The sequence below is a fragment of the Sciurus vulgaris genome (genome assembly GCF_902686455.1).
Source record: "Sciurus vulgaris genome assembly, chromosome: 8".
Taxonomy (NCBI): Eukaryota; Metazoa; Chordata; class Mammalia; order Rodentia; family Sciuridae; genus Sciurus; species Sciurus vulgaris.
The window spans coordinates 68393251-68414517 of NC_136468.1; the positions used below are offsets into that span (position 1 = coordinate 68393251).

Below are 21267 nucleotides of genomic sequence, written 5' to 3' on the forward strand. Positions count from 1 at the left end.
TACTTTTGTCTCCCTCTTGGATCAAGGATGGAGCCCTTGACCCCATCCCTCCTGATCCTCCTAGCTCTCTGTTTAAAATCCGAGGAGCTGCGGTGAGGAAGGAGGTCTGAGGGCCCCCTTTAATTTGACGCGTGGACTCCACTTTCGTCGACTCGTCCATGACTGAGGTCTTTGATCCTGTGAAGGATGCTTTGACTTTCCTGGAGAAAAGAGCCCATTTCGTAAGGCGGAGGAGGAATTCAGCCCTCACAGATTTTGAAGGGACGTGACCTAATTGAATCAAATATTGCCAGGAAGTAAAAGGCCACCGGCCACGGCTTTGACAGGGTGCGAAACTGACTTTATTACCCTTATACTTGGTAAATCCTGGAAAACGAGTCGGCGACCCCCCCAAATAAGTGAAATGACGTCTGATGACTTCACCCAAATACCATGAGACCATCCACTCACTTCTCTTTCGTAGTCGCATTTTGGCATATTGAGTCCCTTTACATGCTCATTAAAAACATTCAACGATTTAGGTTTATAGCCTTTAAGCAAAGAAAAACAGCTTAATAAAAATCAATAGAAGCCCCTCCCCCTTTTTTCTCCCTGGGGAAGGGGATGGTGGAACTTTTGAATGGAACATTCAGCTCAGGGAAACTAGGAGCATGGGTGATAGATACTTCTTCAAAGACTTTAGGTCCAGACTGTCTTGAAGTCAATACATATTCTTGCCTTTATTTATTTAGGTAGGTAGAATATAGGGCAAAGATAGAATTGGAAGATATCCTCAGGCACTTACCAAGGTAGTAAATACTGCAAATACATTTCGATTATTTTCAGTAACAAGGTTTGAAATGAGGTTCCCCCCCGTTTTTTTTTCTTACTATTTTGGTTGACCCCATGTTTACTGGGGGAAAGTTATTTAATTTTTTTGTTATTAATGCTTTATTGTTAAAAACAATCTAAATTCTCTGCTGGGGAAAGTTAATTTTAAAAAATTGTAATTGTTAAAAACGATTTGGAGAGATTTTTTTATAATAGTTCAAGCAGTGGTTCAAAGAAAGAAAAAGATCCTTTTGCCCCTCTTAATTTGGTGTTTTTTTTCTTCATTCACTTAAAATTTACATAACCTACTTTACTTACAGGACAAATTCTTATTTGTTGAGTTTTCTGGAATCCAAGTATCTACAACTGAGCATTGTTCTATGCAGAAAAAAATAGGATTCTGATTACAAAGTGGTCTTTGTTTATGGTAGCACTTCTTTCTAAAAACACAAATTTGATCTTGTAATCTTTGAGTTGAATTTGCAGTTTGAAAATGGAAAAGACAAATATCAGTACAAGCAAAAAAAGGTTAACCTTGCATGTGTGCTGACATAACTTGTTAAATGCAGGAATAAGGTCTACACAAGTATGTTGATCTCAATCCCCATAGCAATCTCTAGAGGAAAACATGGCAATAAAGTTGTTAAGTGGATCTTAAATGTCTCCCAAAGACCGGTATGCTAAAGACTTGGTCACCAACCTGTGGTGTTATTGGGAAGTGGAACATTTAAGATGTGGGACCTCCTTGGAGGAAGTTAGGTCACTGGGGAGTGCCCTTGAAAGGGCTTTTGGGATTCTGACCTCTCTCCACTCTGTTTTCTGGCCTCCTGAAGTGAGCTGCTGCCTCTACCATATACTTCTGCCATGATAAACTATTGGTCCTGTTGGCCCAAAGCGACCATTGACTGAAATCTCTGTAACCATAGATCAAAATAAACCTTTCCTCCAGAGTTGATTATATCAGGTATTGCTACAGCAACAGAAAGCTGAGCAACACAGAAGTCATATTACCAATAGAAAATCACATTTGCCGAAGATAGAATTAGGCACATTCTTAGGTAGCTACATGGTTGCACCATAACAATTTTGAATTAATCAGGGTTTAGAACTGAAAACTTATCACCAAATATGAAGCCAGGATTTCATTTTGAAATGACCTCTCCTGAAAGGCAATTTAAGATCAGTTGTGTTAATCAACTTTATGTTGCTGTGACCAAATACCTGACCAGAACGACTTAAAGGAGGGAAAGCTTATTTTGGCTCATGGTTGGAGAGGTTTGATTCATGGTCAGCCACATCCATTGCTCTGGGCTCAAGGTGAGACTGAACATCATGGCAGAAGGGCAGTGGTGGAGGAGAACTGCTCCATTCACGGCAGCCAGGAAGTACACAGGAGGGAGGAGAAGGGACCACAGGGAAGATGAACTCTTCCAGGGCACACCCCAGTGACTTCCCTCCTCCAGCCACATCCCTTCTGCCTACAGTTACCACCCAGTCCATTCAAACTAGGATGGACTGCTGGTTACAGTTCTCAAAATCTAATCATTTCACCTCCAAACATTCCTGTATTAACACAGTGCTTTTGGGAGAGACCTCATGTCCAAACCATAACACTAGTATTTAGTATCTTTGGTGGCATGTAAAAGATCTGAGAATCTGTTTCTCTCTGGTCACCACATCACTAATAATAACTAATAATAACATTAGTAATAACTAATGTATAGAGTCAAATGCCCCTCCCCATATAATTCAAAACTCTGGATTTTTCTACCATTTTTACCAAACAGCCAATCAAGCACAGCAAATTGGTCTACCAATTCCTTGTTTCTAATCTCCAGAGTGCTGTGAAAGACCTGAGACTTACATTTGACTGAAGTGGGTATTAACTGCTACAATCCTGTTTTCTACACACCCTACTAGACAGCCTGTGGTGCACTTTGGTATTTCAAAGTTGTCTTAGATATTCCAATCTAATTTCACTTCAGTAAAAACGAAACAATAACAAAACACCAAACCAAAACCAAAGACTCAGGTAGGTGTGGAATTCACCCACTTGCAACCCCTGACAGTGGTCCTATCTATCTCCCTTTTTACTTACCTCTAGAAATACCATTTAGCAACAGTTGTCACAAAGACAGATGTAAAAGATAAGCTATTAAAAATTAAACTTAGTTCTTTTTCTTACTCAAACTTCCAAGGTCCTCTCGGGACCTCCTAGAGCTCTAATTTCCTAGGAAAAGGCCTTGTCTACAGAAAGACACAGGTTATCTTCATAGATCTAATTATTTTTCAGCATAGCACTCTAAAATGACTCAGTCTGCTGAGACTTCTACAACCACAGAGATACAGAAAACTACTGAGTCTTAGTTTAAAAGTACAAAAGGTGTAGAGTAACAATAATCCACAGACAATAAAAATTGGTACAGATGTATAGATTTTCCACAGGCTTTCTATTGCAAAGTGGTTTTGTACCTTTTTATGGAGTGTTCGACATCTAGCTATGCTGTACTCTCCTCACCCACTATTTTCTGGGCAGTGCTGAGGTGATCAGCAATCTGATGTTAAACTCTTCAGCAAATCTCATATCCTGCAGGATATCTTCCTATCCTATGTATGCTACATGACAAGTCTCAATTTTCCCATCTCTATTAGTTGTATTTTTGTTTTCCAGTATATCTAAACTAATTTTTTTCAATTCCAATCAAATAACATGGAAAATAAGGTCAGAAAGCAAAAATAAAAGGTTTAAATTCATCTTTAAAAGTAAGTAAATGTGCATGTTGTGATGTTATATGTGGGGATTTGGTTGCCATCATCACTTACAAATTTTGCAGATGGCCTCTTGTTTAACCCAAATCAAAGACTGAAACAATGACTGTTAGAACTATAAAAAGATGTCAGGATCTTTTAATTCAGTGTTTTCTCAAAACGAGGTATGCTAATCAGTGCGAGTATATTAAATAAGTATTCAATGGCACCTAGGTATACATTTTTAGTTTTAATGTTTATGTATTTTTGCTGAATTTCAGAAAAATGTAGGCAACACAAAATGATTTTTCTTGGACATTTTTATTTCGCCTGAAACCAAAGTAGGTGGACACTGACTGGTGAACCTTACTATTTTCCTTTCCTTTCCTTAGCCTATAAATTGTTTTCAAATACTTCACGTATGACTGGTTTTCCTAAAAGAAACTGAACATGAACGACAACATGCTGTATGATTTCACTGATAGGAAATTTGAGAAAAGATGAATCTATTGTGAAAGAAAGCAGACCCAAAGAGGAGCTCAGACTGAGGGAGGAAGATTGACCCAAAAAGGGGTATTAGGGGAATTTATGGGGCAATGGAAATGATATGGAGTACATTTGTCAACATTCATTGAATTCTATACTTAAAATTGGTGAATTGTATATAAATTCTACTTCAATAAAATTGAACTAAAAAGACCTTTCTTCTGAAATGATTTAAAAATTTTCTCCCATCCTGTTTACTTATGTTTCCTTTTCCACATCTGATTGTTTCCACCTTGCTTTGAATGATTGGGTATGAACACCATTTTGTCCTGTTCAGAGAAAGATGTTCTTAAAGTTGCTGAATGTTTATAAAACTCCAATGACAAAGAATCTGAATATTCCTGCTAGTGAGTAGAAAGCAGGAAAAAGAATCAATCCCAATATGATTCTATTCAGAAGGTATGTATAAACACTTAGCACACACAGTGCTGTACAAAGAAGCTCTGAGGACTTTAAGAAGAAATGTCCTATCCTTGGTTCTTTCTCAAAGTAGCTATGAAATGACTGGGATCTGGAGTGGGAGTAGACGGAACAACAGAGGTAATTCATTATCTCCAGTAAGTTAGCAATGATTGTGAGATCAATATAAAACTGCATGTGGATAGAACCCTTGTTTCCAAGTACAACTTCTGAGGAACAATTAAAATTTGGATAAAGTTCAGTCAGACTTCACCCAGTTTCCACACCCTCCATTCTTCTAGACTAAGAGCTGCTCCACCTGTAAAGCTTAAAAGGGCAGCAGTACATTCCCTGATCTGTACATCCTGCCTTTCTGTTTCGCTTACTCTCCTCCCAGTTCTCCTAACCTTAACCCTCAAGACCTTTGTGGTCGGGCCCAGCATTTTCTCATATGACTTGACTTCCTTATGACCTTGCCTGGACCCTACTCCTCCATATTGCCCAAATCAGCTCTGGTCTCTTGTCTCCTAGCCCTCTAGTCCTAAGTTCCTCACCTTTTCTTAGCTCTTAGCATATCGGAGCTACTGTGTACTGCTGGGGAACACCACTCAGCCACGAGTCAGCCATCCACAGAAGGACATGTATGCCAGTAAGAAAAACCAAAGCTGGCAGATAGGAACTCTGTAAACCATAATATCTGCGAGAGCAGAGGTCTGACTTATGTGGAAGTTTAGTCTTAGAAGAAAGTGTAGTGGCAGGCTCGTAAGTAGGGGCTTAGTAAATGTTTATTGAATGAATACAGGAGCATTCATCGCCATCAAAAGCAGGATGGGGCAGTGTGCGAATAGCTGATCCTGGAGAGCCCTTGCTGAGCGTGTGCACGGACCTGGGTTTGAATCCCCGGCCCCAATAAGCCAAAAGCCCGCCCTCCCTCCCTTGTGTTGGTTTTTGGGCTGGGGAGATAGCTCAGTTGGTAGAGTGCTTATCTTGCAAGCACAAGGCCCTGGGTTCGATCCCCAGCACCACAAAAAAAAAAACAAAAAAAAAACAAAAAGGCAGGATGGTCCTCTGTGGGTTGTGTTGTTTGCCCCTATTCAGAGTGCTATTGTACTGTTCACATGTGTGCACAGCCCCACCTTAACTTCCTGATCTGCTGAACTCATGACATGGTCATGTGAGTTGCTTTAGCCACAAAATGCGGTCTGAGATGATGTACATTGCTTTCCAAGAGCAATATTAAGAGTGGGTACATGGTTTGCCTTTCTCCTTTTTCCTTCTCTCATAGACTGCAGTATTCAGATAGGGGCTGATATAGTCCTCTAAATTGTGAAATGCAAAACAGCACAGAACCAAGGGGCATGGGACATGTGGTGTGAGTGAGAAATAAATCTTTCTTATTGAAAGCCATGGAGATTTCAGAGTTGTTACCACAGTGTGCCCTGGTTAATCCTGATAGGTACAGGCCTCCACACATGCTTTCTTTGCCAACCTCGGAAAGAGATGTCTTTCCTTGTGTCCCGGGTTTTCTCATCCCACCAGTCTCTTTAGATCCCTCGCATCTGTCATTCTCTTCTTCTCTGAACCTTCAAACCCTCCCTTTGGGCTGATATCTCCTTGACATATAAACATTTTTTAATCTCTTGCATCTTAGAAATCAAAGCCAAACAACTTTCATCACCAGTGAAAGCAGGGTGGCCCTGTGGTAGATTGTGTTGTTGCCCGCATGCAAAGTTCTATTGTAGAACTTGGTCCCTTCCTTTCGGTCATCACGACTTCTCTTTCCTTTTCCAGAAAAAGGGGCTTCTGCCTCCAATCTCTATTTTCTTTTCTCATTTTACCTACTTTGGCCATATAAGCTGGCAGAACCAATGGTTGTATTTCACAGATATTGGCTAGTAGCGTAAATGAAAAGAAGAAAAGTTTGTAGTCTTTGCTGCTGTTTTTTTTTTTTTTTTTTTTTTTTTGGTACCAGGGATTGAACTCAGGGGTATTCAACCACCGAGCCCCAGCCCCAGCCCTATATTGCATTTTATTTAGAGACAGGGTCTCACGAAGTTTCCTAGTACCTTACCGTTGCTGAGGTAACTTTGAACCATAGATCCTCCTAACTCAGTCTCCGGAGCTGCTGGGGTTACAGGTGTGTGCCACCGTGCCTGGCTTGTCTTTGCTTCTTCTAGAGACTATCTCTCCTCTACCCGTCAGAAACCAGGGTGAGAGTGTTTTCTCCAAATGAAGGCTGGAACTATTAATTCACTATTCCTTCTGCCACAGAGCTTTGCACTAGGTCCCAGAGGAAGATTCCCTACACACCCAAGGAAGAGTTCCAGGTCTAGCTCATCAGGTAGCTCTTTGCTAATGGTGAGTTTGCTATTCACTGTGGCACTTGTTAGTCAGAAGCTTGGGAACCTTGTGTATCCCATCTTTATCCAGGGTGTCAATCATACTGTCCTGGGGGCCCACTATCAGTCTGAAAGAACTTTTCTTTAGTTTTCATAGGATGGTAAGGTTTCCTCCTGCAAAGAGGGAACCTTGTGACCTGATCTGAAATTCAGGATTATAGTCTGAATACATGGACTAGGTTCCACTCAGATACTTCATTTGACCTGGTCTTCAGATTCATCCAAACTCAATAAGAATGAAAATGGCCACTACTTTGAAAACTGGGCAGCATGTCTGTACATACTATTTAGTTAAAATAATCCAATAAAATTGAACTGAAGTGAAGATAAGTGGTACAGTGCTTCCTAGCAGGTGCAAAGTCCTAGGTCTGAAAAACCAAAACCAAAACCAAACCAAACAGAAACTACAGAACTCTAATATAATTAAAGTCCATGGTCCTTATCAAGGTTTTAAAACGTATTGTTCTACTGAATCACACCTATGATACTTTAGACACTCACATAATAAATCATCATTCTAGATTTTTTTTTTTTTTCTCCAGGTCATAGCAACTTTTGGGGCTAATCAAAATACTGAAACAAACAAAATGGTTTAGGGCTTAGAGTCTTCTCTTCTTCCAAATTATCCCAGCTCCTACCTTCCCAAGGTCTTTAACAGACCAATTTCAACACTTCGGGTACTCTTGGGGCCATTCTCACTGCTCTTTGCTCTGATGCATGGTGGCCTTTTCTAGCCTTCTGGGCATCCTCTGCAGTCACATGTCCTATAGCTGTGCTCCTTTGGTGACTTCATGCTTTGTCACTTGTAGTGCTAGGTAAGGCTCTTGGCCCAATGGTAATTTTAACTTTTAGCACACCTTTCAAAAATATTCTGGCTTCCATAGTTCTCTCATCTAAAATACTTAGGACAGCTTTCTGAGACCTTATCTTGTATTTGAATGGCATTATTCTGGTTTTTTTTTTTTTTTTTTTTTTTTGGGTGCTGGGGATCGAACCCAGGGCCTTGTACTTACAAGGCAAGCACTCTACCGACTGAACTATCTTCCCAGTCCCCATTCTGTTTTTTTTTTTTTTTTTTTTTTTTAACAGTCCTTTCCTTTATTGGATTTCTGAATTTTAAAAAGTGAAAATAAAGCAATCATTAAGTGGTTCAGATAAAAGAAAAGTATCTTTACCTGAGTTACCCATCAGGTCTATTATGACCTGCCCCAGCTCTTCCTAGAACAAGCTTCTGGGTATCTAAAAAATGATTTCCATACTGACTTCGCTTAAAGTTCTACCACATGGGTCGATTGAGTTTGAGACCAGTTCTTACAAGTACTATATATACACAGATTCTCACCCACAATTAACAATTAGACTTCTTAATGAGGCAAGCTTCTCTGCAGAATGGGTTCTTTGAGCCTGATAAAATAGAAGCTACTAGCAAGGCTTTTCCAGACTCAGGTATTTGTGGGTTTTTCACCTGTGTGAGCCCCCTGACAAGCTTTTCTCATTCAGACACTTATAAGATCTTTCCTCAGATTTTTTTTTTTTTTGGGGGGTCCTGGGGATCGAACCCAGGGCCTTGTGCTTACAAGGCAAGCACTCTACTGACTGAGCTATCTCCCCAGCCCCCATTCTGTTTTAATTTAAAAAAAAAAAAAAAAAAACTCTCTTCACTTTTCTCAGGATGCTTTTGGTTGCAAGTAACAATGTAGCCTAATTAAAAGTGGCATATATTGGCCAAATTATATCATTATATTGTGTGCATGTATGACTATGTAATAACAAATCCCATCATTATGCACAATTATAATGCACCAATGAAAATATGGAAAAAAAGCAAAAAATTTTTTAATAATTTGAAAGGAAAAAGGGGGAGCTTAAGAAATAGGGGTTTAATTTCATCCACAAAAGAAAGTCTTAAGTAGGCTTTTCTAGGGTGAGTTGAGTAATTGAAAAATATCAAAAGTCCTCACTCCTCCGCATTATCTTTAATGTATTGTGAAGATTCAAACCTGTGGGGTTGCAAGTTGCCTGCCACTGCTCCAAATATAGTGCCCTCAGATAAAAACACAGAAGTGGAAGGGAAAATGGGGTTTTATTTTGTACACATATCTCTCCTTTTATTAGATGGGAAAACTCTTCCAAGAAGATCGTGACAGACTTTCCTTGGTCCTTCTGTCCAGAGTTGATGGCATGCCCACACTTTAGCTGCAAAAGAGACTGAGAAAGTGAGAATGCTGGCACATTTGGTGTCCACAAGGGGAGGTCAGCTCCTCCAGCAAGGAGAAAGGGCGACAGGAAAGGCAACCACAATGATCACCTATCACTGCCAACTAGGAGCCCGGCTGTCTCAGAGTGAATTGTCTACATGGAGGAACCTGCACTTGGATTTGGCATACTCTGTTTCTTTTGTTAGGGAATAATAATCTCACCATTCCAGTAACTCCATCATTCACAGAGATTTTGTAATGGTTTTTTCCAATAGCCCAAAGCTGTCTTAACGCTAATAAAACGCCAATGGTCTTCCTGATATCCTAGAATCAACCTAGGCAGAAGATGTAGATGAATATTTCATTCCTTCCCTCCCTCCTATTCCTACCCCAAACAATTTTTGCTACTTTAAAGCAAACAAAAGGCCATATTTACTCCCTCTGCAAGATCCAAAAATTGTGTATGGGCTAGTAAGTGTTTGTACTTTTTTCCGGAGTGATTGTTAGTACCTCTAAGGAGTAAACACACAATGACTTATTCTCATATATGCTTATTGAACTAATCTCATTTCTTTATAACCTTACATTACTGTGCTCATGATATTATTATACTGATTCTAACAGAGCATTGGTACTCAGATTGTCAATAATAGTTCTTAGGTACAATCTAGAGACTTTTTAGTGTATTGGGTTTAGACTTTTAAAAATTAATGTGAGTATTTTGAAAATAAATTGTCATCACTATCATCTGAAAGCATTTATTGGACACTTAATTTCATGCAGTGCTGTCTAGCTGGTATATAAACACAGCAAAGAAACACATTTTGTCTAGAGATTTGGAATTAAAATGTAAGGACAGTAATTGATTGAATAAAATATTCACAATTACCATTGATGAAGAGGAAAGTCAGGCTTAGGTTGGGCTCAAAGGGATGGCTGCATTCTCAGAAAGGCCTTTATTCATTTCCATTAACACTTAATTTACTGCTGTGGTTTGGATAAGTGATCCCCAAAGGCCCATGTGTTAAAGAATGGGTCCCCAGCCTATGGTACTATTGAGAGTTGGTAGAACCTTTAAGAGGTAGAGCTTTGTGGGAGCCATGTGGAACAGCTGGAGCATACCCAAGGGGACAGTGGGACCCCAGTCTCTTCCTCTCTTTTACTTCTGGTCATAAGGTATAGTCTTTCTCTACCATGCCCTCTTACCAAGATATTCTGCCTCACCATAGTCCAAAGCCATGAGCTAACTGACCATGGACGAAAACCTCTGAAACTGTGAGCCAAAACAAATCTTTCATCTTTTTAAGTTTATTATATCAGGTACTTTGTTATAGTAAGGGAAAGTTGACAAGCATACCTACTGTGCTCCAGATCTTGTTGGATCTATAAGGAATGATGCAATACAATCTTTGCCTTCTAGGGTCAAATCATGTTGTAGGGAAAACGTACATATAATACCCAAGAATTAGCTTCCCTCCTTTGAAGGAACTCTCATGAAGTATGTATTAGGATGCAGTTAGACATATTAATGGCCACAATTCCCCTGCAGGAATAATAAGATGATTCAGGAATCCATGCTCTTTCTGTATTCTTGAGACTCTGATGCTCTGACCTAAACTGGATGCTCTAAAGCTGCCCCCTCATTTATGGCTGCTGTGTGCAGAATAGAACATAGTGGGTCAGTGTGCAAACACAGGATCCAGTTAAGTGGTCACTGTAGTCTGTGAGAGAGCTGATGGTGGCTCAGAGTAAGAGAGCAGGTATGGAGAGAGAGAGAGAGAAGGGTGAAGGGAGGGATATGAGTGCATCTGAGATATCTAGAAGCATAGTACAGAGAACTTGTTGAGGAATAAGTGGTGTGTGTGTGTGTGTGTGTGTGTGTGTGTGTACACGTGTGTGTGTGTGTGAGAGAGAGAGAGAGAGAGAGAGAGAGAGGGAGGGAGAGAGAGCGCAAGAGATTGGAGTGGGGAATAATCATGAGGGTTTTGTGAGGGAAGAGTAGGATTAATGGTGATTCTTGGTCTATATCTTTAACTATCAGATGGTTCCACTAAATGAGTTGCGGACACTAGGGAAGGAAACATTTAGGAAATCAAATCAAGAATTCATGTTGGGCAGTTTAATCTGGAGGCTTCAGTTAGACTTCCAGCAGGTCTGAGACTCCCTGCTTCTCTGCTGAATTTCTGACTACTCTCTGGATTTCTCCTTTCTCTGTATTGATGTCTAAATGGATGCCCGGTCCCAAATGCTTACATACTTCAGAATAAGTCTGTACCCCTATCCATTCTTCAGTTTCATTTATGAAATTCTTGGCCATTTGTTTTTAGTAATCTTTGTAGATCTCAATTTCCGCAAGTCCTTTCTTCCTGTGCTGGTTTCCTATTCCCCTCTAACCCAATTCTGTGTTTCTGCAATCACAGGATGCCTTAGGACAAAGTCTATACAAATAAAGCTTTTGGGAATATTTTTTTTTTCACATGAAAGAAGATCATGAAATGATGTTGGAAATTTTTGTCTCTATAAGTTTCTTCTTTTTTGTTATCCATTTATTAGGTATATGCAAATAAATAAAATACATTTTATTTATTTGGAAAATGACCAGACAGTAAATAAATATTAACGAGTTGGGTATTTATTACTGCCATTTTCCCATTTTGAGAATAAATATTTATTCCAAATGAAGACAGAAGTAAAAACAAAAAAAGTGACTATATTCTTCATGTAAAAAACAGGGAGCTGAACCTCAATATTAAAAAGGTTATATATGACAAACCCAAAGACAAAATCATAATTAATGAGAAAAAATGGAAAGCATTTCCTCTAAAATTAGGAATAAGATGTGGATATCCACTCTTACCACTTGTATTCAATATAGTACTCAAAATTTTAGAGCAATTAGGCAAGAGAAGGATCTAAAAAGGGTGCAGTAGGAAAGGAAGAAGTCAAATTTTCAGTTTGCAGACAATAAGATTGTATACAGAGCAGATTCAATAAACTGCACCAGAAAACTTGTAGAACTGATAAATTCAACAAAGTAGCAGTACTCAAAATCCACTCACACACAAATCAATAGATTTTCCATATACCAACACTGAATCTGCTGAAAATTAGGAAAACAATTTCATTAAAAATAGCCTTAAAAAGCAACAATAACGACAACGACAACCAACCCAGGAATAAATCTAACCAAGGAGGTCAAAGACTTCTACAGTGAAAACTAGAACGCTAGAGATATAAACTGAAGAAAACACCAGAGATGAAAAGACCTGCCATATTCATGAATAGGCGGAATTCATATTGTTAAAAGGGCCATATCACCAAAAGAACCTACAGACTCAATGCAATCCCCATCAAAATACCAATGAGATGCTTCACAGAATTAGAAAAAGCAGACTTAATATTCATATGGAAGAATGGCCAAAGTGATTCTGAGCAAAAAGAGCAATGCTAGAGGCATCATGATACCTAATCCCGAATTATACTACAGAGCTATGTTATAAACCAGCACAGTACTGGTAGGGGAAAAAAAGATGAATATAAGACACAGAGACAAATCCAAACAGATGTAACAGATATGGTCATCTGGTCCTTGATAAAGGTGCCCAAACATCTTTTATTTTATTTATTTTTATTTTTTAAGGAAAAGACAGCTTTTCAAACAAATGGGGCTTGGAAAATTGAACATTGTATGTAGAAGAATGAACCTAGATCCCTATCTCTTACCCTGCAAAAAAGTCAACTTGAAGTGCATCAGAAACTTAGGAATTAGGCCAAAAACTTTGCAGATACTGGAAGAAAACACATTCCAACACATGGACGCAGGAATATATTTTCTTAATCAGACTCTTAAAGCTCAGGAAATAAAACCAAGAAGTAATAAATAGAATGACATCAAATCAAAAAGTTTCTACACAGCAAAGAAAACAATTAAGAATGTGAAGAGAGAGCCAACAGAATGAGAGAAAATCTTTGCCAGCTACTCTTCTGACAGAGGATTAATATTCAGAACATAAAAGAAGTTCACACAAATAAGTTAATAGAGTTAATAGATGTGCATATGAACCAAGCAGACACTTCTCAAAAGAGGAAATATTAATGATCAACAAATATATGGTAAAGTGTTCAATATCCTTAGCAAACAGGGAAACACAAATCAAAACTATACTGAGATTTCATCTCTAATTAGAATGGCAATCATCAAGGATACAAATAATAAATGCTGACCAGGATGTGGGGGAAAAGGAACACTTACACACTGTTGGTGGGATTAGAAATTAGTACACCACTATGGAGATCAGTATGGAATTTCCTCAAAGGCCAGGAATGGAAAGCTCATATGACCCAGCTACACCATTCCTCATTATGTATCTTGAGGAACTATAAGTCTGCATACTATATTGACACTTGCATACCCATATTTATAGCAGCACAATCACAATAACCAAGATATGGAATGAGTCCAGGTGCCCATCAATGGATGAATGGATAAAGAAATGTGGCATATTATGCAGCAATAAAGAAGAATGAAACATCATTTGCAGGTAAGTGGACAGAATTGGAGAACATCATGTTAGTGCAATAAGCCAGACTCAGAAAGCCAAAAGTGATATGTTTCTTCTCATATGTTGAAGCTACAGAGAAATAGGGGGGAAAGGGATTTTTATGAAAATGAAAGAAAGAGCAGTAGTGCAGAGGAGGGGAAAAGTGGACAGAGAAAGGAGGTACTGAGCAATGAAATTAACCAAATTAGGTTATGTACATGAATTAATGCATTACAATAAATCCCACTATTTTGTGTAGTTAAAATGCACCAATTTGAGGAAAAAAAAAAAAAAAGACCTCAGAGCATCTTCATGGTCTTTGAGCTAATGCTTAGCTTAGTAGATCCAGAAGAAATTCTAGTCAGCTGCTCAAAAACAATCAGGCTGTAGAAGACTGAGAAACACTAACTAAACTGGCAATCCACTAATTGGTCTTTTTGTGGGAAAATTTAATAAATTGCAATATGAAATAAACCAGACTTGACAATGAGATTCTGTTATCTATACAGCAGTTTTCCTCTGAAAACCAGTTTGCATATCACTAATTTTCTTGGCAGGTTCTTGACATAGAGTGTTAGATGTCCTTAAAAGATATCTTGGTTAAGCCATTCAGGTCTGGGAAATTATCTTCCTTTACCCTAGGGAAATTTCTGTCAACATTATTGCTATTAGTCTTCTAGAATTAGAGTAGCCTCCTCGTGGACAGCATCAGATAAACACTGACAAATTTCACAGATACCATATCAATGGTACAAGTTACAAAATGCAGTTGGAGAGGGAGCATTCTTTCATTTTACGGACATTTGAACCATGTGTCTTGATACAAGTATAGGTCATTTTCCAACTCTACTGACAAATTGTTTTTGGGGGGGAGCTTTCTGTGATTTATTTTGATTCACTCTTTACTAAAGATTGTGTTAAGAATTCAAAACTGAAGTTGGCCTCTTACAGACATGGTAGAAAGAAAACCAAGGGTTTAAAGCAACTAAAGAAAAGTAAATTACAACTTGGAAACATCTTTTTTTAAAATTAAAATTAAAATTTTTATTTAAGTATTTTGTTTTATTTTTACAGACTGCCAACAAATTTATAAACTGTTTCTTTAGTTTTTTGTGTTGTGATTATATTGTTTTCTGTTTTCACTTTCAGAAAATGATCTTTTTCTTCTTCTATTCCCACATTCTGGATACACTGGTATAGTCCTTTTTTTTTTTTTTATTGTAAACAAATGGGATACATGTTGTTTCTCTGTTTGTACATGGCGTAAAGGCATACCATTTGTGTAATCATAAATTTACATAGAGTAATGTTGTTTGATTCATTCTGTTATTTTTTCCCTTCCCCCCACCCCTCCCACCCCTCTATACCCTCTATACAGTACTTCCTTCCTCCATACTTGCCCCCCTCCCTAACCCTAACTCTAACCCTAACACTAACCCTTCCCTCCCCCACATTATGTGTCATCCTCCACTTATTAGCGATATCATTCGTCCTTTGGCTTTTTGAGATTGGCTTATCTCACTTAGCATGATATTCTCCAATTTCATCCATTTGCCTGCAAATGCCATAATTTTATCATTCTTTATGGCTGAGTAATATTCCATTGTATATATATACCGCAGTTTCTTTATCCACTCATCAATTGAAGGGAATCTAGGTTGGTTCCACAGTCTGGCTATTGTGAATTGAGCAGCTATGAACATTGATGTGGCTGTATCTCTGTAGTATGCTGATTTTAAGTCCTTTGGGTATAGGCCAAGGAGTGGGATAGCTGGGTCAAGGTATAGTCCTTCTTGTACCAATACTATTCATGTTTCACGCCTGACTTTAAAGCTTTGTACCAGAACCATTAAACTAAGATTCACAAGTTTTTCACAATGAAATTATTTGAACTTATTAGGAAGGAAGCCAGAGTTAGAGGAGGACCCAGTAATGACCATTCACTAGGCCCCACCACTTAAAGGACACATCACCTCAACCCTGCCACACTACAAACCTCCGGCACAGGAACCTATGGGGACAAACCACATCTGTTATGATGTGGATGTAAAGCGTCCCCCAAACACTCACATGTGAGACAACGCAAGAAGGTTCAGAGGAGAAATTATTGGTTTGTGAGAGTCTTAACCAAATCAGTCAATTAATCCCTGGTGGGATTAACTGAGTGGTAACTGGAGGCAGGAGGGGTGTGGCTGGAGGAAGTGTTTCATGGGGGAGAGGTTATGGGGTAATATTTTGTGTCTGGAGTGTAGAGTCTCCCTCTCTGCTTTCGGATTACTGTGATGATGTAAGCTGCTTTCCTTCACCACCCCCTCCTCCTCACCTAGAGCTCGGAGGAATGGAGCTGGCCTTCTATGGACTAAGACCTCTGAAACTGTGAGCCCTCAAATTCCTCTTTTATAGTTGTGCTGATCTGGTCATTTTGTCACAGCAGCAAAAAAGCTGACTGGAACATCCACAGCATAGAACCACCTTTATTTTTCAAACGTAGACTGTCCCAGTATGCTAACACTTTTCCCAAAGCCAGTAAGGGAAAGAGTCTTCTGACATCGTATGTCACATGATCCTGCACACGTACCCACATACATCATGTCCTCTTTGCCATATCCTGTTGGTCAGAAATGACCTCTGGTTCCACATGAGCTAAGGGCTGATGATCCCACAGGACACTTGGTTTTCTTTTAATTCCTGGAATGTGCCACATTCTTTTCTGCCTCAGGTCATTGGCATAAATTATTCTTCCCTAAATGCTCATTTCTTTCTCCCCAAGTTTACCTAGGTAATTCTTTACTCCTTTAGATTTTAATTTAAACAGGCAAGCAGTCTCAGAACTATCAGCCCAGAGCCGAACAGTGTTTAGGTACTGTGACAGCCTCTTGTGGCCTTCTTTCACGCCACCGACCATGGCTTGTCATTCAGCGTTTGACCACTCTCCATCTTTCTCCCTAGTCCATACACTCCATGAGAGCAGGAATAGTGTCCATTTCTGCATCGTCATCGAAGCCCCAGCACCTTTGTGCCACAGCACTTGGCACAAAGTAGATGCTAAATAAAAAACAGGTCAGTACTGATGTTCTGTTGTTTAAGGCAGCTGAAACAAGGGAAAGGAAGATCACTTCTACTTTAGTAGAAGAACTTCACGATTTCTTGGAAAGGAATTGTGGAAGTTTAAAACTGTTGTTACGGTTCACTTCCTCTAGAGCATTTTTTTAGCAGTAGATTTTTAAAAAATTGTTTGTTCTGTTTAGTTATACATGACAGTAGAACGCATTTTGCTTCATTGTACACAAATGGAGAACAACTTTTCATTTCTTTTTTTTTTTATATATATATTTTTTTATTGTAAACAAATGGGATACATGTTGTTTCTCTGTTTGTACATGGCGTAAAGGCATACCATTTGTGTAATCATAAATTTACATAGAGCAATGTTGTTTGATTCATTCTGTTATTTTTTCCCTTCCCCCCACCCCTCCCACCCCTCTTTACCCTCTATACAGTAGTTCCTTCCTCCATACTTGCCCCCCTCCCTAACCCTAACTCTAACCCTTCCCTCCCCCCCATTATGTGTCATCCTCCACTTATCAGCGATATCATTCGTCCTTTGGCTTTTTGAGATCGGCCTATCTCACTTAGCATGATATTCTCCAATTTCATCCATTTGCCTGCAAATGTCATAATTTTATCATTCTTTATGGCTGAGTAATATTCCATTGTATATATATACCACAGTTTCTTTATCCACTCATCAATTGAAGGGCATCTAGGTTGGTTCCACAGTCTGGCTATTGTGAATTGAGCAGCTATGAACATTGATGTGGCTGTATTTCTGTAGTATGCAGATTTTAAGTCCTTTGGGTATAGGCCAAGGAGTGGGATAGCTGGGTCAAATGGTGGTTCCATTCCAAGTTTTCTAAGGAATCTCCACACTGCTTTCCATAGTGGCTGCACTAATTTGCAGCCCCACCAGCAGTGTATGAGTGTACCTTTTTCCCCACATCCTCGCCAACACCTGTTGTTGCTCGTATTCTTGATAATCGCCATTCTAATTGGGGTGAGATGGAATCTTAGGGTGGTTTTGATTTGCATTTCTCTTATTACTAGAGATGTTGAACATTTTTCCATATGTTTGTTGATTGCTTGTAGATCTTCTTCTGTGAAGTGTCTATTCATTTCCTTAGCCCATTTGTTGACTGGACTATTTGAATTCTTGGAGTAGAGTTTTTTGAGTTCTTTATAGATTCTGGAGATTAGTGCTCTATCTGAAGTATGATTGGCAAAGATATTCTCCCACTCTGTAGGCTCTTTCTTCGCATTGCTGATAGTTTCCTTTGCTGAGAGAAAGTTTTTTAGTTTGAATCTATCCCAGTGGTTGATTCTAGCTTTTATTTCTTGTGCTATGGGAGTCCTGTTAAGGAAGTCTGGTCCTAGACCAACAAGGTGAAGATTTGGACCTACTTTTTCTTCTATAATCTGCAGGGTCTCTGGTCTGATTCCGAGGTCCTTAATCCATTTTGAGTTTAGTTTCGTGCATGGTGAGAGATATGGGTTTAGTTTCATTCTGTTGCATATGGATTTCCAATTCTCCCAGCACCATTTGTTGAAGAGGCTATCTTTTCTCCATTGCATATTTTTGGCCCCTTTGTCTAGTATGAGAAAATTGTATTTATTTGGGTTTGTGTCCGTGTCCTCTATTCTGTACCATTGATCTACCTTTCTATTTTGGTACCAAGTCAAGAATCACATGATTATTTCAATAGATGCAGAAAAAGCATTTGATAAAATACAGCACCCCTTCATGCTCAAAACACTAGAAAAAATAGGGATAGTGGGAACATTCCTTAACATTGTAAAGGCCATTTATGCTAAGCCCATGGCTAATATCATTCTAAATGGTGAAAAACTGAAAGCATTCCCCCTAAAAACTGGAACAAGGCAGGGATGCCCTCTTTCACCACTTCTATTCAACATCGTTCTTGAGACTCTGGCCAGAGCAATTAGACAAACCAAAGAAATTAAAGGCATACGAATTGGAAAAGAGGAACTCAAACTATCCCTGTTCGCTGATGACATGATTATATATTTAGAGGAACCAGGAAATTCCACCAGAAAACTCTTAGAACTCATAAGTGAATTCAGTAAAGTAGCAGGTTACAAGATCAATGCCCATAAATCCAACGCATTTTTATACATAAGTGATGAATCTTCAGAAAGAGAAATTAGGAAAACTACCCCATTCACAATAGCCTCGAAAAAAATAAAATACTTGGGAATCAATCTCACAAAAGAGGTGAAAGACCTCTACAATGAGAACTATACAACACTAAAGAAAGAAATTAAAGAACACCTTAGAAGATGGAAAGATCTTCCCTGTTCTTGGATAGGAAGAATTAATATTGTCAAAATGGCCATACTACCTAAAGTGCTATACAAATTCAATGCAATTCCAATTAAAATCCCAATTGTGTACCTTACAGAAATAGAGCAAGCAATTATGAAATTCATCTGGAAGAATAAGAAACCCAGAATAGCTAAAGCAATCCTTAGCAGGAAGAGTGAAACAGGGGGTATTGCAATACCAGATCTTCAACTCTACTACAAAGCAATAGTAGCAAAAACTTTTCATTTCTGATTGTACATGAGGTAGTCACACCATTCGTGTAATCATACATATACATAGGGTAATGTTTGTCTCATTCTACCATTTTTCCTTTCCCCTGCCCCCTTCCCTCCCCTCATTTCCCTGTACACAATCCAAAGTTTCTCCATTCTTCCCTTCTACCTCACCACCCCCTGTTATGTATCATCAACCACTTATCAGAGAAAACATTTGGCCTTTGGTTTTTGTGGGATTGGCTTATTTCACTTAGCATGATATTTTCCAACTCCATCCATTTACCTGCAAATGCCATAATTTTATTCTTCTTTGAGGCTGAATAATATTCCATTGTGTATATACACCACAGTTTCTTTATCCATTTATCTTTTGAAGGGCATGTAGGTTGGTTCCACAATCTGGCTATTATGAATTGAGCAGCTATGAACATTGCTGTGGTTGCATCTCTGTAGTATGCTGTTTTTAAGTTCTTTGGGTTTAAAACGAGGAGTGGGATAGCTGGGTCAAATGGTGGGTCCATTCCAAGTTTTCTGAGAAATCTTCATACTGCTTTCCAGAGTGGTTGTACCAATTATAATTGCAGCAGATTTTTTGAAATTTTTCAAATTTCTGTGGTTTTTAATCTGTTCAAGTTATGTTTCTCTCTCTCTTTAAAAGTTCATTCACTTTATAGATATATTGGTCTTTAAGGATCTTCAAAAGTTCAAATAAATCTCTTCCATCTCTAGAATGTGTCCCTTCCCGATATTTTTAAATTGTTATTTCTCATTATCATAATCAGGCTTGCTGAAATTCTCTTTATTTCATTATTATTTTCAAGGAAAGAACTTTTAACATTGCTGAACATGTCATCTATTCTATTAAATTTTACTCTTAATGCTTTGTTATTATTATTTTACTTTTTAAGAGTTATTTTGTTTTTCTTTCTTGAGTTAATTTTCTGTTAATCTTTCTTGTTTTTAGATATATTATTTAAGCTGATACACTGGGCCCTGAACACTACTTTGACTATATTACTTTTATTTAGGCAATTACTTCTCATTTTTAGTTTCTTTTAAAATAGCTTCTAATTTTAGTTTTAATTTCTGAACAGTTTGAGAGTTGTTTAGAAACATGGCAATTTTTTTTTATTCTCTTGCTAATTTCTAATTTTACATAACTGAGATCAGAGAAGACTAGGTGTTTTCTGCTTTCAAGAATTTCTTAGAATTTGAGATTTTTCTTTGACTTATGTTCAGTTTTCATAACAATCCCATTGGTATTGGAAAACAATGTACATGCTCTTTTTAAAACAAGAGGAGGAATATAAATCATAAAAATTAACAAAGATAAATCTGTTAATTGTATTTTTCAAATTCTTTACGTTCTTTAGCATTCTTTACATTTTTAAGATATATTCACTCGGTCTATCACCTTCTGATACGCTTATGTTAAAATTTCTCTTTTATGTTAATGCAATTGTCAATTCTTTTTGTATTAATATTTTCAATTGTATTCTTATTGGAGCTGGGTGCAGTGGTACAAGCCTGTAACTCCAGTGACCCTGGAGGCTGAGGCAGGAATGTCACAATTCAAAGCCAGCCTCAGCAACTTAGGGAGGTACTAACCAACTCAGAACCTGTCTCTAAATAAAATCTAAGAAAGGGCTGGGGATGTGGCTCAAGTGGTTAAGTGCCCTGAGTTCAATTTAAAAAAAAAAAATTATATTAGCCTAAAGTTTTTGACTATTTTTTTTCTAGTTTCTTTTTTTCAGTATAAAATGTTTTCCTTTTTCCATTTAATTGTTTTTCATCTTGAATTGAATGCATGTTAAATTAATGTTGCAGTTTTGCTTTCTTTTTTATCAGCATTATCTCAGATCTCTTTTTTTTCCAAAACTTTATTTCAATTTTTCTTGTCTTTTTCTGTCTAGAGAATCTTAATCCATTCCTATTTTTGGGTCACATTCTGACATTTTCTTTTTATTTTTCACATTTACTATTTTTAAAAATTTGTTGTTGATTCCCTCC

At 38.1% G+C, this 21267-nt stretch overlaps 1 protein-coding gene across 2 annotated transcripts in view; it reads left to right on the top strand.

The window, feature by feature from the left end:
• LOC306667408 (cadherin-related family member 3-like) overlaps window positions 1-21267 on the top strand; it is a 637878-nt gene that overhangs the window by 309623 nt on the left and 306988 nt on the right. The gene's annotated exons all lie outside the window — the stretch shown is intronic.